Here is a 12,217-nt window from a genome sequence, read left to right on the forward strand (position 1 = left end):
TTTTGAACTGTGCATCACTGTTATCTTGACCTTCTGTTAAGTAAACAAAAAATGCTTATTCCTATAGAGAAATGCTTCCTCCATGGATTAGAAATTTTTGCCTTAGAGATGCCTTAGCAACCAATCACACACAACCAAAGAAGAACTCTTGTGCCTAGCACCAATCACGCATCTTGCAAAACAACCTGTATGATTTATCTCTTTTTCTCTTCATAAACCTGTGCTTTGTCTTCTCTGGAGCACATTTTGGGTTTCTGCCTAAATCTGTGTCTCCCAAATTGTAATTCTAATTGCCCAAATAAATATCTTCTGTTTAAATTATAGTGATTTTTCCTCAGTCGACACTATTAGAGACCTCTCCCCATAAAAGTAAACTAGAAATAACTATTCTAACATCCAGGAGACTGAAAGAAAATTATGTGTCTCAAATCTTCATATAAAGATTTTTGCTGACTGATCTGGAATTCCGGAAGTCACTTAGAAAGAGTCTTAAAGAATGCGGAGAGTTAGAGGAAGGGACCACAAAGGCCACAGGCAGGGCAAATAGGAATAAGACATTTTTGTTTGGAGTCTTCAGGAAATAGACTCTGAGATGGAGATTTGCACGAAAGAGGTTTAACAGCTATAGGGGAGGGAATGAAGCAGGGTTAGGCAGAAGGAGAAGTTGGGCTATGTTACTGTCACAGTAACGACCTCCACTGAGGTCTTAGGTAGCTCTTGGACTGGTGAAGCCTTTCAGAGTTGCCCCAAATTGAGCCATGGAGGCTAGGCTTTTATACCCCTGCATCAATCAGTCATTGGATTCAGATACCAGATGACCTGGGAAAGGGGGCAGGACCTTGAGTAAGGTGGCTTTCTTCAGCCAAGGGCAAACTCTGGAGAGGAACTCAGCTGAGTACCATCAACATCCATCATTCCCAGCAGCTGGGGAAAATGAGTTTCTCGGTTCTTTTTAAGAGAGGGTAGAGGAAGATGTTGACAGCACAGCATAGCATCCACTGGGTGACCAAAGGATTTGGATAACCAGTGTGGTAGGTCCTAAAGCTATGAGAGTTGAAAGAATCTCACTTTGGAGTTTTGCTAAGAGACACAGAGGTCAGGGGCTCCCACTTGACTCCTGCAAATGAAGGTATGGAGTCTTGCTGAAAGCTGGTCCCACTTCTAGTACCCAGGCACTTCCTTGATCCCTTCAAATGGCAGTTTGTAAAGGGATTATTGTATTTTACTCCCAGGTTATGGGCTCTGTTTAACTCTTGCAGAGAGGAGACTGGAAGAGCCCATTTCCCAAAAGTTTCAATAACCTGGTGCTATGGATGGAATCGTGTTCCCCTCAAATCTCACATTGTGACTCCCAATGTGGTGGTATTTGGGGATGGGGCCTATGGCAGGAGCAGGGAATCAAAATGATCTGGAAACTACAAACAAAATTACATTGCGATTTTGATATAGTGCACTACATTTATAGAACAATTTAGGGAGAAATGAAAATTTTCTAATATTTAAATAGTCTTCCCAACCAGGAACACATCATATCTCTCCATTTTCTCCAGCCCTCCTGTATGTTTCAGTAGAGTCTCATGGTTTTCTTCTTAGAAGTTTTTCATGATACTTACCAAGTTTATATCTAGATAGTCAATAGGTTTTGTTGCTGTGAGAATAAGACTTTTTAGGTTATATTTTTCAACTGGTTGTACGTGCTATATAGGACAGCTATATATTTTTCTGCATTTGACTTATTATCTTACAAAACTTTCTTGTTGATTCTCTCGGATTCTTCTTTGGGGTTGAGAACAATCATGTCATCCGTGAATGATAGTTTTCTTGTTTCCTTTCTTTATACCCCTTTTCACTTTTTTTCTCATTATGTCTTGAAGAGAATGACACTGAAGACTCCCTACCTCGTGTATTTTTTTCCCACCACATGTATTTTCCCACCATGTATATTTTCAGTCCATACCAACCACCTTACATGTTGTCTTTCAGAAGTTAAAAGTTGAATTTGCTTGTATGATATGACCCTCGTTTGTTAATCACCATGCCCCATCTGGGTCACCCATCTAAATCATATCTGACTTTTAAGGTCCAATTCAATCTCCACTCCTTTGATTAATACTTTCCAGATGATGTCCCAGCTCTTGTTGCTCAAACCCATCAACTCTGACAGTGAAGGTAGTGTTAAAACTTGAAATGCAATGCAGGAGGGAGGCATCCCCTGGGGAAGCCTGGCTGGTTAGTATAAAGATACCTCCCCAGGTGGTATTATGTAGGTAAAGTCACCTTATTTCCTACTCTGGGGCAAAAACATAAAACTGATTACAGTTTTAGGATCTCACAGGTGATCAGGGACTAAAGAAAATACTCATTATCCAAATTTAGATGCAATGTTCTAACCAAAATGTCCATTTGCTAGTTATTTCAACAAGACCAGACATTTGCGTTCTCTGGTCATTAATTTTTTCTCCTTATAGCTGGTCTGTGCATGAAACCACATTTATAGATAATCAGAAGGCTACTTGTTGAAGCTGGAAGCAAAACAAGCAGGATTACATATATTATTTTAATACTAATGGTATCTATCAAGAAGGGCTGCCTAAATAATTGTACAGCTTCAAAATGGAAAATGTATCTAAATTTATAGTACTAATATGAAACACCATGACAGTAGGAATAGTATGATATTTTAATTTAAAAAAATCAAACTGTATTATATAATTGAAATTTGCTAAGAGAGTAAAACTTAAATGTTCTCCTCCCCCAAAAAATATTTTTTTTAATGCAATAATCATTATCTCAGCTCAGGGTAATTGTGCTTGTTCAGTTCAATCCCTCTGCACGAAAATTTGGGGCAATTAGGTTTCCAGGCACACCCTCTCTCACCTTTGGAATTTATAGGAGTCCCGAGAGAATCCATGTGGCTAGAGATCAGACATCTTCCCCAGTGGGCAGTCAAGAGTGATGAGATGGACCACTGAACGCCGGAGAATGTACAGCACACCGTATCCACACAGCGAAACATCAGGTGTCACATCCAATATTGTTCATATGAAGCTTATTTGGCTTTATTTACATCTAATTTGTAAATATGCTTTGGTTTGTTCAGCTGTATAAGCATAAGGCTTTATACCAAGATTATGTTTATACGTTTTTAACTAACATTATAATAAAAATAACTTAAGTAAGCTCGAGGTGGTCCATGAGAAATTTGTTTTCCTTTAGAGAGAAGTCTGTATTGTACTTAATCTGAAAAATACTGTTTATCACTTAATTGCATATCTGCTGTCATGTGTGGTTCATGACTATCACTTATGTCTAGTCTTTTTCATTCCCTAGCTTTTAAATTATTCGGAGATCAACAAAGGAGAATTGATATCAATACAACTGACATAGTGTATCAACTTAAACATTTATTGACTCTAACAAACTGCATGTATTAAGACGTAACTGACATCCATTCCAATACATTCAGATATAAATTTCTGGTGCATGAAGCATGTGGTCAAACACAGATAAGAGGTCTGTGGCAGTAGTATACGGCCGGGAATCCACGAATCTTTAGAGTCTTGCCTTATCAGCACCTCCTCCCCACCTGAGAGGAAGAATAAGGCTAAATACACCCATGACTAATGCAGATACAATTGCCCACGGAGTTGTGAAGTCAGCAGAGACCACCTCCAGCATCCCAGCTCTTGTAAAGTCCTCCCAGCTGGGCGCTCACCTCCATCATCAGGGACACTTCTGGCACTCAGCCAGCTCTTCTCTCTCTTCTCCCTCTCAGAACCTCAGGAAATACTCTGACCTTACGCATACACATACCGACTATTGTGAATTCAAGTTACTCTCACAAGCAGTTCATTCGCATTTGAAGCTAGCTTGATCTTTACTGCAGGACGATGGTGTTAGTTCCTATTGAAGAAATTTATGAAGCAGGAGCAGTGACCTTGTTGGAGCAGGTGGGAGGGAGTTCAGGTGACATCCCTTCCCTGTTCTTCCACCAGAAGGGGAGGAAAACTTTTCCCTTTTCCCCCTCTAGGTTCTTTGGCTGGTCTAATAATTAAAGTGACATAAACAGATTAATAAGAGAAAGAAATAGACAATTTTGTGTGTACAGGAACCCTGAAGATATGAGGCTTTCAGACAGTCAGGCAGTTGAAGCTTACATGTCATCCTGAGCTAACAAGAAGCAGGTAGGGCCTGGGACTTCAAAGGGGAGGAAGACAATTCACAGAAAGAGAGTTTAAATAAATTTGATTTTCTGACATGTTTTAAACACCTGACAGTAAACTCAACACTTGCATAAGCAAAATCTTACTAAACATTTAAACAACTTTTGAACATCTAAGACATTTCTGTATAGAATACAAAATCTTGTAACATTCAATGTAGTTTCCACTGGGTCGTTATTTAGTCCCTTAATCTTCAAGAAATACAGCTGTGGGTGTAGGAGCTGGGTGCCTTTATTTTTTTCCTGTTGCTGATTTCTCCAGTTGGCATCTTCAGTCTTGAGACAAGGGGTTGCAAAGTCATTCTGACAGAGGCTGAAGGTGGCGGGCATGGCTGCTTCACAGGACAGCATGGATTTTATTGTACTGACAAAGCCTATGCAGCTGCTTGCTAGATTTGCCTGTTAGACTAGGGAGTGTGGTCCCAAAAATCTGTCCACACTTATGAGATCTTGCATGATCTGATCACTCTCTTCACCTGTTCATTAAGCTCCAAGTCTTTCTAGCCTCAGAACTTTCTATTCTATTCACTGCTCTATCTCCAGAATTTACAGCAGCACCTTGCAAGTGGTACTTGCACTTGGAAGTGCACAAGTAGGCACTTGTGGTAGGCTTTATAACGGCCCCCAAAGAAGTCTATGTCTTAATCCCTGAAACCTGTGAATATGTTACCTTTGACAAATAGAGATGGCAAGCAGTAGGATATATTGGAGTATATGAGGAAGCCATTTGGTGTAAACCTAATTTGGCTTGACTTTGTTTTTTCCAAAAGGGCCTGACGTGGCCATAGAGCATGCATTGTACATCCGCTTTAAACATTTACTATGGCAAGAACAAATGCCCTTAAGATAAAGGTGCAACGTCCCCCCATATTGGCATTTCCTTAAGGATAGGCATCTTTCCTTAGGCTAGGAACTGATTGCTGCACTCACCTTTGACCACCCAGCTCATCTGTGACCACCCAGCTGAAGACAACAGACCTGCCACCCTGCTGTGTTCACCAAGACAGCAGACCTACCTGCTGGGTCCATCAATCACCATGCTGACAGAGCAGTCTCACAACTATTGTAAAAGGGACATTTCAATCATATGTGAAACATCCTCTTTGGGGGTATATAACCACTCTGTACACCCCCCTTCTTTGGTTCCCTTTCTCCCTTCAGGAAGAAATGTCCTGGGCCATGGTCCTCATATTTTAGCTCAGAATAAACTCACCCAAATTTTCATTTATAGATTGGTCATGGATTATTTTCATCGACACCTTATATGGCAAAATAAACCTTGCAGATTTTGTTGTTTATAAGCCACCTAGTCAATGGCATTTGCTATAGCAGCCTGGAAGGACTAAGATGGGGTGATCATCCTGGATTATCCAGGTGAGTCCTAAATTTAATCACAAGGGTCCTTAACAAGAGGGAGGCAGAAAGATTAAAGGAGGAAGAATGTGATAGAAGAAGGGGAAGAAAAGGTGATGTGATGTAGGGCCATAAGCCAAGGAACATGAGCAGCCTCTAGAATCTGGGAAAGATAAGGGAAGAGATTCTCCCCAAAAGCTTCTTAGAAGGAACCAACTCTACTGATGCCTTGGTTTTAGTCCATAGACTCATTTCAGACCTCTGAGCTTCAGAAGTGTAAGAATAAATTTGTGGTGTTTTAAGTTTGTGGTAATTTGTGAAAATAGCAATAAGAAACTAATACAACACTCGAAGAATCGGTTGGAAAATGGAACGATTTTAAAATAGCATCACATTTATGTGTAGGCCCAAATATCATACCTCTGAGTTACCCACCCCTCCCCAAAGCAGAAAGTTAGTCCCAAATGAAGTGTCCCCTAGGTATTTTTGGGAGTGAGTTCCCAACAGGAGATGTTATTTATCCTCATGTTAGTGAAGAGGGAAATAGTACAGATCTGACCTAACTATAAACCGTTTGTTCCATTTCTGACTCTAATCAGAGTCTCTTAAATCCAGCTCAGTGGGTAGGTGAGACAAACACCATCCTATTCCCTTTAGTTACTTCTTTTTTCTTTTTTCACCCCCTCCCTAACCCAAACTCCTCTATTCTCCTCTAGTTAAAGAATAAAGGCCTCAGCATTTCAATGGACGCAAACACCTGGGAAATTGGGGTGAGGTCATTGCCAGCCTCAAATAGCCAAAAGGGTACTGTTACACACACAGACACATACACACACACACACAGAATGAGAGAGACAGAAGGAAGCACATAAAAGATTAATAATTGTTTAATCTGACTTAGACTTTTACTTTTAGGAAATTTTGATTTTCTTTTTATTTGACTATATTTGTAATTTTTTCACAATGAGCATAAACTATTTGCAAAATAAGTAATTAAACTGTAAAACAGAAAATATGTCACTCAGGTATAACCTATTTTTAGAGTGACTGTGGAGTTGTCACCAAGAGCTAGACAAAAATGTTAAGCGAAGAGGCTTAAGGCAATCAGGGTGGCGGAAGTCAACTGCCAATGCAAATTAGGTAACCAGAATTGTGGCTGAGAGGCATGGACTGGGGGTCTGCAGTAAACAGAATGGTATTACGACTATAAAAGGGCGCTTAGCATGTATGTCAGTGGCTTGGGAGGGAGACTCCTGGAAGCATGCCCCAGTCCTCAATCTCTGATATGCATCTGATTCCTTTTCTTGGATTTTTGACCCAGTATCTTCAGCCTCCCTGAGAGGGTGAAACAACTCTCCTTAGTTATAGAAGGGACTTTTCAACCCTGGGAAGATTTCTAATTGAGCATAGGGAAAAGGAATTGAATTAAGCACATAGTATTAATGCCTTCCTTTAATTCAGGAAAATTTGTGTATGTTGACAACATTTAAGAGAATCTGGCAATCTTATACTTTTAAGTTGACATATGTAGTAGAATTTGACGAAATGTGGAAACTGCATTGCATGTTACAAGATTTTGAGAGGCATTCTATACAGAAATGTATTACATGTTCAAAAGATGCTTAAATGCTTAGTAAGATTTTGCTTATGCAAGTGTTAAGTTTACTGTCAGGTATTTAAAACATGTGAGAAAGTCAAATTTATTTAAATGTACAAATGCACTTTATAATCAATTCATTAAAAAAGTAAAACTGCTTATTTTCATATAAAACTATTATATTTACAAATAGAAAAAGATTTATAAATTAAACTTCAGGTTTCAAAAATGTAAGTTTTAAAATTTTCAACATTAATATATTGACTATTAATTTTCAATCCACGTAACTGTAGGTAATCCATTCAAAGCAGAAAAGTTACCCCCCCCAAAATTAAAAAAAACAATTCTCATTATCATAAGTAAATACTTATAACAACAATAAAAGAAAACAAAATCTCAGGTTTAAAAACTGCAGTGATATGTATATTATATTTAAATAGGAAGTTTTCAAAAATGTGTGCCAATCAAATAAAAGCTTAGTTTGACAACCCTCTAGAAATTGGAATAAATTATAACTCATGAACTCAGGGTCTAAAATAAATTAAATATGACCTACAAGAACATCAGGCAGTAAAACTAAGTGCAATTTAAAATAAGACTTGCAGCAAAAATACCATATTGTATTTCCTTAAGCTATTGCCTACAGATATCAAAGATCAATTTCAGTCCCCCCCTGATCAAGGGTAATACACACAGTTACTATCCAGACCTCCTTATAAAGGGTACTTTCATTTGCTTATTCATTCACTCATTTCAAAAACATCCCTTATAAGTAACTGGTGAAGGACAAGACAACTCCATGAACACAAGATGCGTCCTTTTCCAGAGAGGTAATCCTGCTGCGGCTATAGGCAGAGGCCATGTTACAAATGGCCTTAAATGTCATGCAAATGAGCTGGAAGCTTGGGCCAGGTGGAGTGTTTTAAGCTGGACAGAAACCTGATCTGGTTTATATTTTTAGAAAACTCACCGGGGTAGCCCTTGGAGGTTTGCTTAGAGGCCAAAGACTAAAGAGCCTGAGATTCAATAGGAGACTATTACCAGGTGAGAGATGATGTCTTTATCTAAGTTCTGCTGTCAAAAAGCCAGGTGAGAGGACCGACAGGCCTGACTAGTCATAGATTTAGAAGGTTAGTTCTGGCTAATCAAAGATTTACTGTAATAAAAACAGATTAGAATGTTTACTTTTGGACTTACCCAGGATGGTGTCTGCTTTTGGTTCTCTTTTGTGAAGTGGGGAAGAGTCACATGATTAGGTGATGGATAGAGGTTAGCATAAGACCATTTCCAACGCTGAGGGGGATGAGCAATGGGAGAGACTTCTCACTGCGGACGAAGAAGGAAACCAAGTATGTTCAGGTAAGTTGTTGGCACTTCTCAGGACACGATCTGTAGTGTGTCTTTGATGAAATTATTTGTGGCGTTTTGGGAAAGTAATAATTTTAATAAAGTAAGGGTTAAAAATGTCCTATGCTTATGAAAAGAGAATGTTTCTGTTTATGACTAGTGACAAATGCAGCAACAAGAATCATTTATGCAATGAGATTGAAGTTTGCAGGAAATTTTTTGTGGTTAATGCTTCTGCAAATTCTTTTCAGTTCCCACATTGTCAGAGTCAGCTTCTGGAAGAGGTAAGCCAGCTTGTGAGACCACAGAGAGCCAGTGGAAAACACTCCACCTCTGTGAACATGGAAATCCAGTGAGCTGTGTTTACTTTCTTTCTTTTGCTCCATAAAAGAATGGAATACAAACATTTCCCCTCGTGACTAACCAAGGTTCTTTTCTTCACTAAACTTTAGTCAGGCTCCTGAATCTTCTCCTAGCCCCATCTGTGCACTTTCTTGTGAAATCTAGTTTTAGCAAGAACCTGCTAAGTCTGTTTAGCAAGAACCTTACCCCTTTACACCAGAGGTTTCCTCTTAGTAATTTGCCATCCACAACCTCCATCCTGCCCCCCGGCTGGAAACTTCCAATGGGGTGTGCTATGTTTGGAGTTGAGTCCAATCCCCTTTGGCAAGACCCCATTGCAGTGGTCCTTATAGCCCCCCCCCGTCATCATGGCCCCCCTTGAATAAGGTCTGCCTCATTGTCTTCAACAAGTGTTATCAAGTAATTTTTTCTTTAACATATCCAAGGAGATGGGATGAGTAAGGACCATACAGCCAGATAGAAGCTGTTGTCAGGGTTCTAGTTTTCCGTGCCCGGTGGTGATTTTAAGGGTGTTTATTATATTATTATTGTTATTATTATTAGTTGATAGAAGTCCTTACATAGACACCTGATGAGAGCATATCATGAACCAAGAATTGTGATTAATCTCTTTCTGAGCTCCTAAAGTCTAATTTTTTAAAAAAGAAGAAAAGAAAAAAGCAAAGAGAAAAAAAAGAAAAAACCCTCCCTAGCACAAGGGAGGGTAGGTAGCTAGGGTGGAGCAAACAAGGGGGCTTACTAGATGAGAACCAGAATCCTGGAAACTTATCTTTCCAGGAATTTTCCCAGGTGTTCCTACATCACCACCCCTCTTACCTCCCCCTAGAACCCCTCTATTTATTTTCTTTCATAAAAGACTTTGTTGGCTGTTCCACTTTGGGTTTTAATATGAAAACTTGGCTCCCTGTTACTCCTGTGGTAGAGAAGGTAGTTATTTTCATTATCTATGTGTAACATAATCATGTAAAATAATAATAAACACCCTTGAAACTACTACCCAACATGGAAATTTGAGCCTTACCACATGATTCTAACAAATTGAGTATGAAACAACTTCAAATAATTGTGTATTTCTCCTCATAACTTATATTGGATTAAGTTTAATAACACATAATAAAAAATTCCAAAATAACAATAACTTGAAAAAAATTTTTTAACCTTCTCATGTAAAAGAAGTCTGGAAGTAGGAGGTCTGGGACTGGTCTAGGGCATGAGAGCACCTTCTCAAGCTCCTTTCCTGCGCCAGATCCAGCTCTCAGTGGTCTTATATAGACTTCCAACATTCCTAATGACCAACTCCTTGAGAGCAGGACACACATCTCATTCTTATCTCATGCTCATCCATGTGTAGTGTTGACACTATGTCAGAACAATTCTTCAATAAATATTGGTTGTAAGACTAGAGGATGGATGGATGCCCAGGGGGATGGATGTAACATTCTAAGGGAACTTCGTATCTACTGTCAGCTATGCTGACACACACGAGATGAAATCGTGTGAACATTCATTGGCTTTGCTGCTATACCTTGTGACCACTGAATAGACCTTTTAGAGCGGGTGTCTGCAAACCAGACAGTAAATATTTTCGACTTTGTGGGTCATGAGGTCTCTGTCACAACTGTTCAACTCTTCTGCTGTTGCCTGATTGCAGCCATAGACAATATGTAAATGAATGACCATGTCTCAATAAGACTGAAATTTGAATTTTACATAATTGTCACGTCTCAAAATATTCTTCTTTTTAGTTTTTAACCATTTAATATTGTAAAAAACCATTCTGACCTTGTGGGCTGCACAAAAACAGGCAGTGAATTGCAGTTTGCTAACCTCTGGTCTAGAAAGGCAAGCTGACCTAGAATCAGAAGCCTGGAGCAAGGCAGTGAAACTCCAGTGGGAACCCTTCAAAGAAGGGAGAGACCAGGGAACACGGCTGTCTATGTCTTCTCTTTCGAGCCCATCTTTTTCCTCCCCAGGGTCATTCCACATCTCCTTCTTACGTCCCCTTCCTCATTGTTTTCAACCAATGTGCAAGTTTCTTATACCTCCAGTGCTCTCTCTCTCAGGACCATTTGTGTTTAAGTAGGTTTCCGGAAGACGGAAAAACATTCGAGGCCCAAAGTCACAGCTTTCCAATGAAGGGCTGTCGTGCATTGAGATATATCATTTCATGAATGCAAATAATCTCTCTGTACTACCTGATGAAATATAATGCTGGCTTCTATTTCCCTCTCTAAAGAAACATGCTTCCTGTTTGCACGACCTGGGGGTGACCCTGAAGGCAGGAACAGATTTATACACAGATGCTTGAATGAGCAGTAAAGACCTATCTGAGGGGTGAAACGCATTCTGTAGTTCTCATTTGGACACTGAGTTGGCTTGAGACCTCACTCCTCTTTTAAGAAGTGCCTAGACTTTAGGTAGTTTCGCTCATAATATGTGAATGAAATAAAAATTATAATTCACGACTGGTCACATCTTCAAATACCATTTAAATTAGCACTTATTATATACTTAGTGAATACTTAGCACTTTCACAATAAGCACTAAGTTATCTTGTTCAGTATCACCTAATTACAAATAGGATCTTTTATTAAACCTCTGTGGTCTATTAACTGAATGGTTTCTAACAGATGAAGCCCAGAAATGATCTCTCAATGTATGAAAGCCCTTCATTACTAATTACAGCCACTTTTCAGATTTCTCCTTCAAGATTCTCTTCTCCCTTTGCCTGGCTCTCTCTTCTAGATGTTCTGTAAGAAGTGTCAGAATTACCAGGTAGAACCAGGAGTTCATATTCATTTGCCATTCACTGAGGAGAAGAATAAAGGGAGGAGCTCATGGGAGGGGAGTGCTGGGATGGGAGTAGAGACTATGGGAAATGATCAGGGACAGCAAGGGAGCAAGCCACATAAAAATCTAGAGGAAGAGTGTTGCAAGCAGAGAGAACAGCAGGTGTGAGGCCCTAAGGTGGGAGTAGGTTTGGTGTATTTGAGGAACAGCAGGGGCCAGTGTGGCTAGGGTAGAGGCAAAGGAAGAAGGTGGTTGGATGGGAAGCCAGAGCAGGAGCCAGCAGCCACATACTGTAGGAGCTTTCTGGTGATTATAAGAACTTCGGCTTTGCTGTGAGTGAAATATACCTAGCTCTGATCTGCCCTTAGAAAGTATGTCTGGTGCTCTTCGAGAGAACATCAAAATCCACGAATGGTCCAGCCTTGACTCTATACACAGAACACCAGCCACTGGCTGGTAACGACTTCAATTTATTAGGTGCCATTTACGTCATCCAGAAGATGTCACAGCGAATGAGCTCAATGCTGTTACAATGCCCTGAGCCT

Source organism: Equus asinus, chromosome 10, assembly GCF_041296235.1.
Source record: "Equus asinus isolate D_3611 breed Donkey chromosome 10, EquAss-T2T_v2, whole genome shotgun sequence".
Taxonomy (NCBI): domain Eukaryota; kingdom Metazoa; phylum Chordata; class Mammalia; order Perissodactyla; family Equidae; genus Equus; species Equus asinus.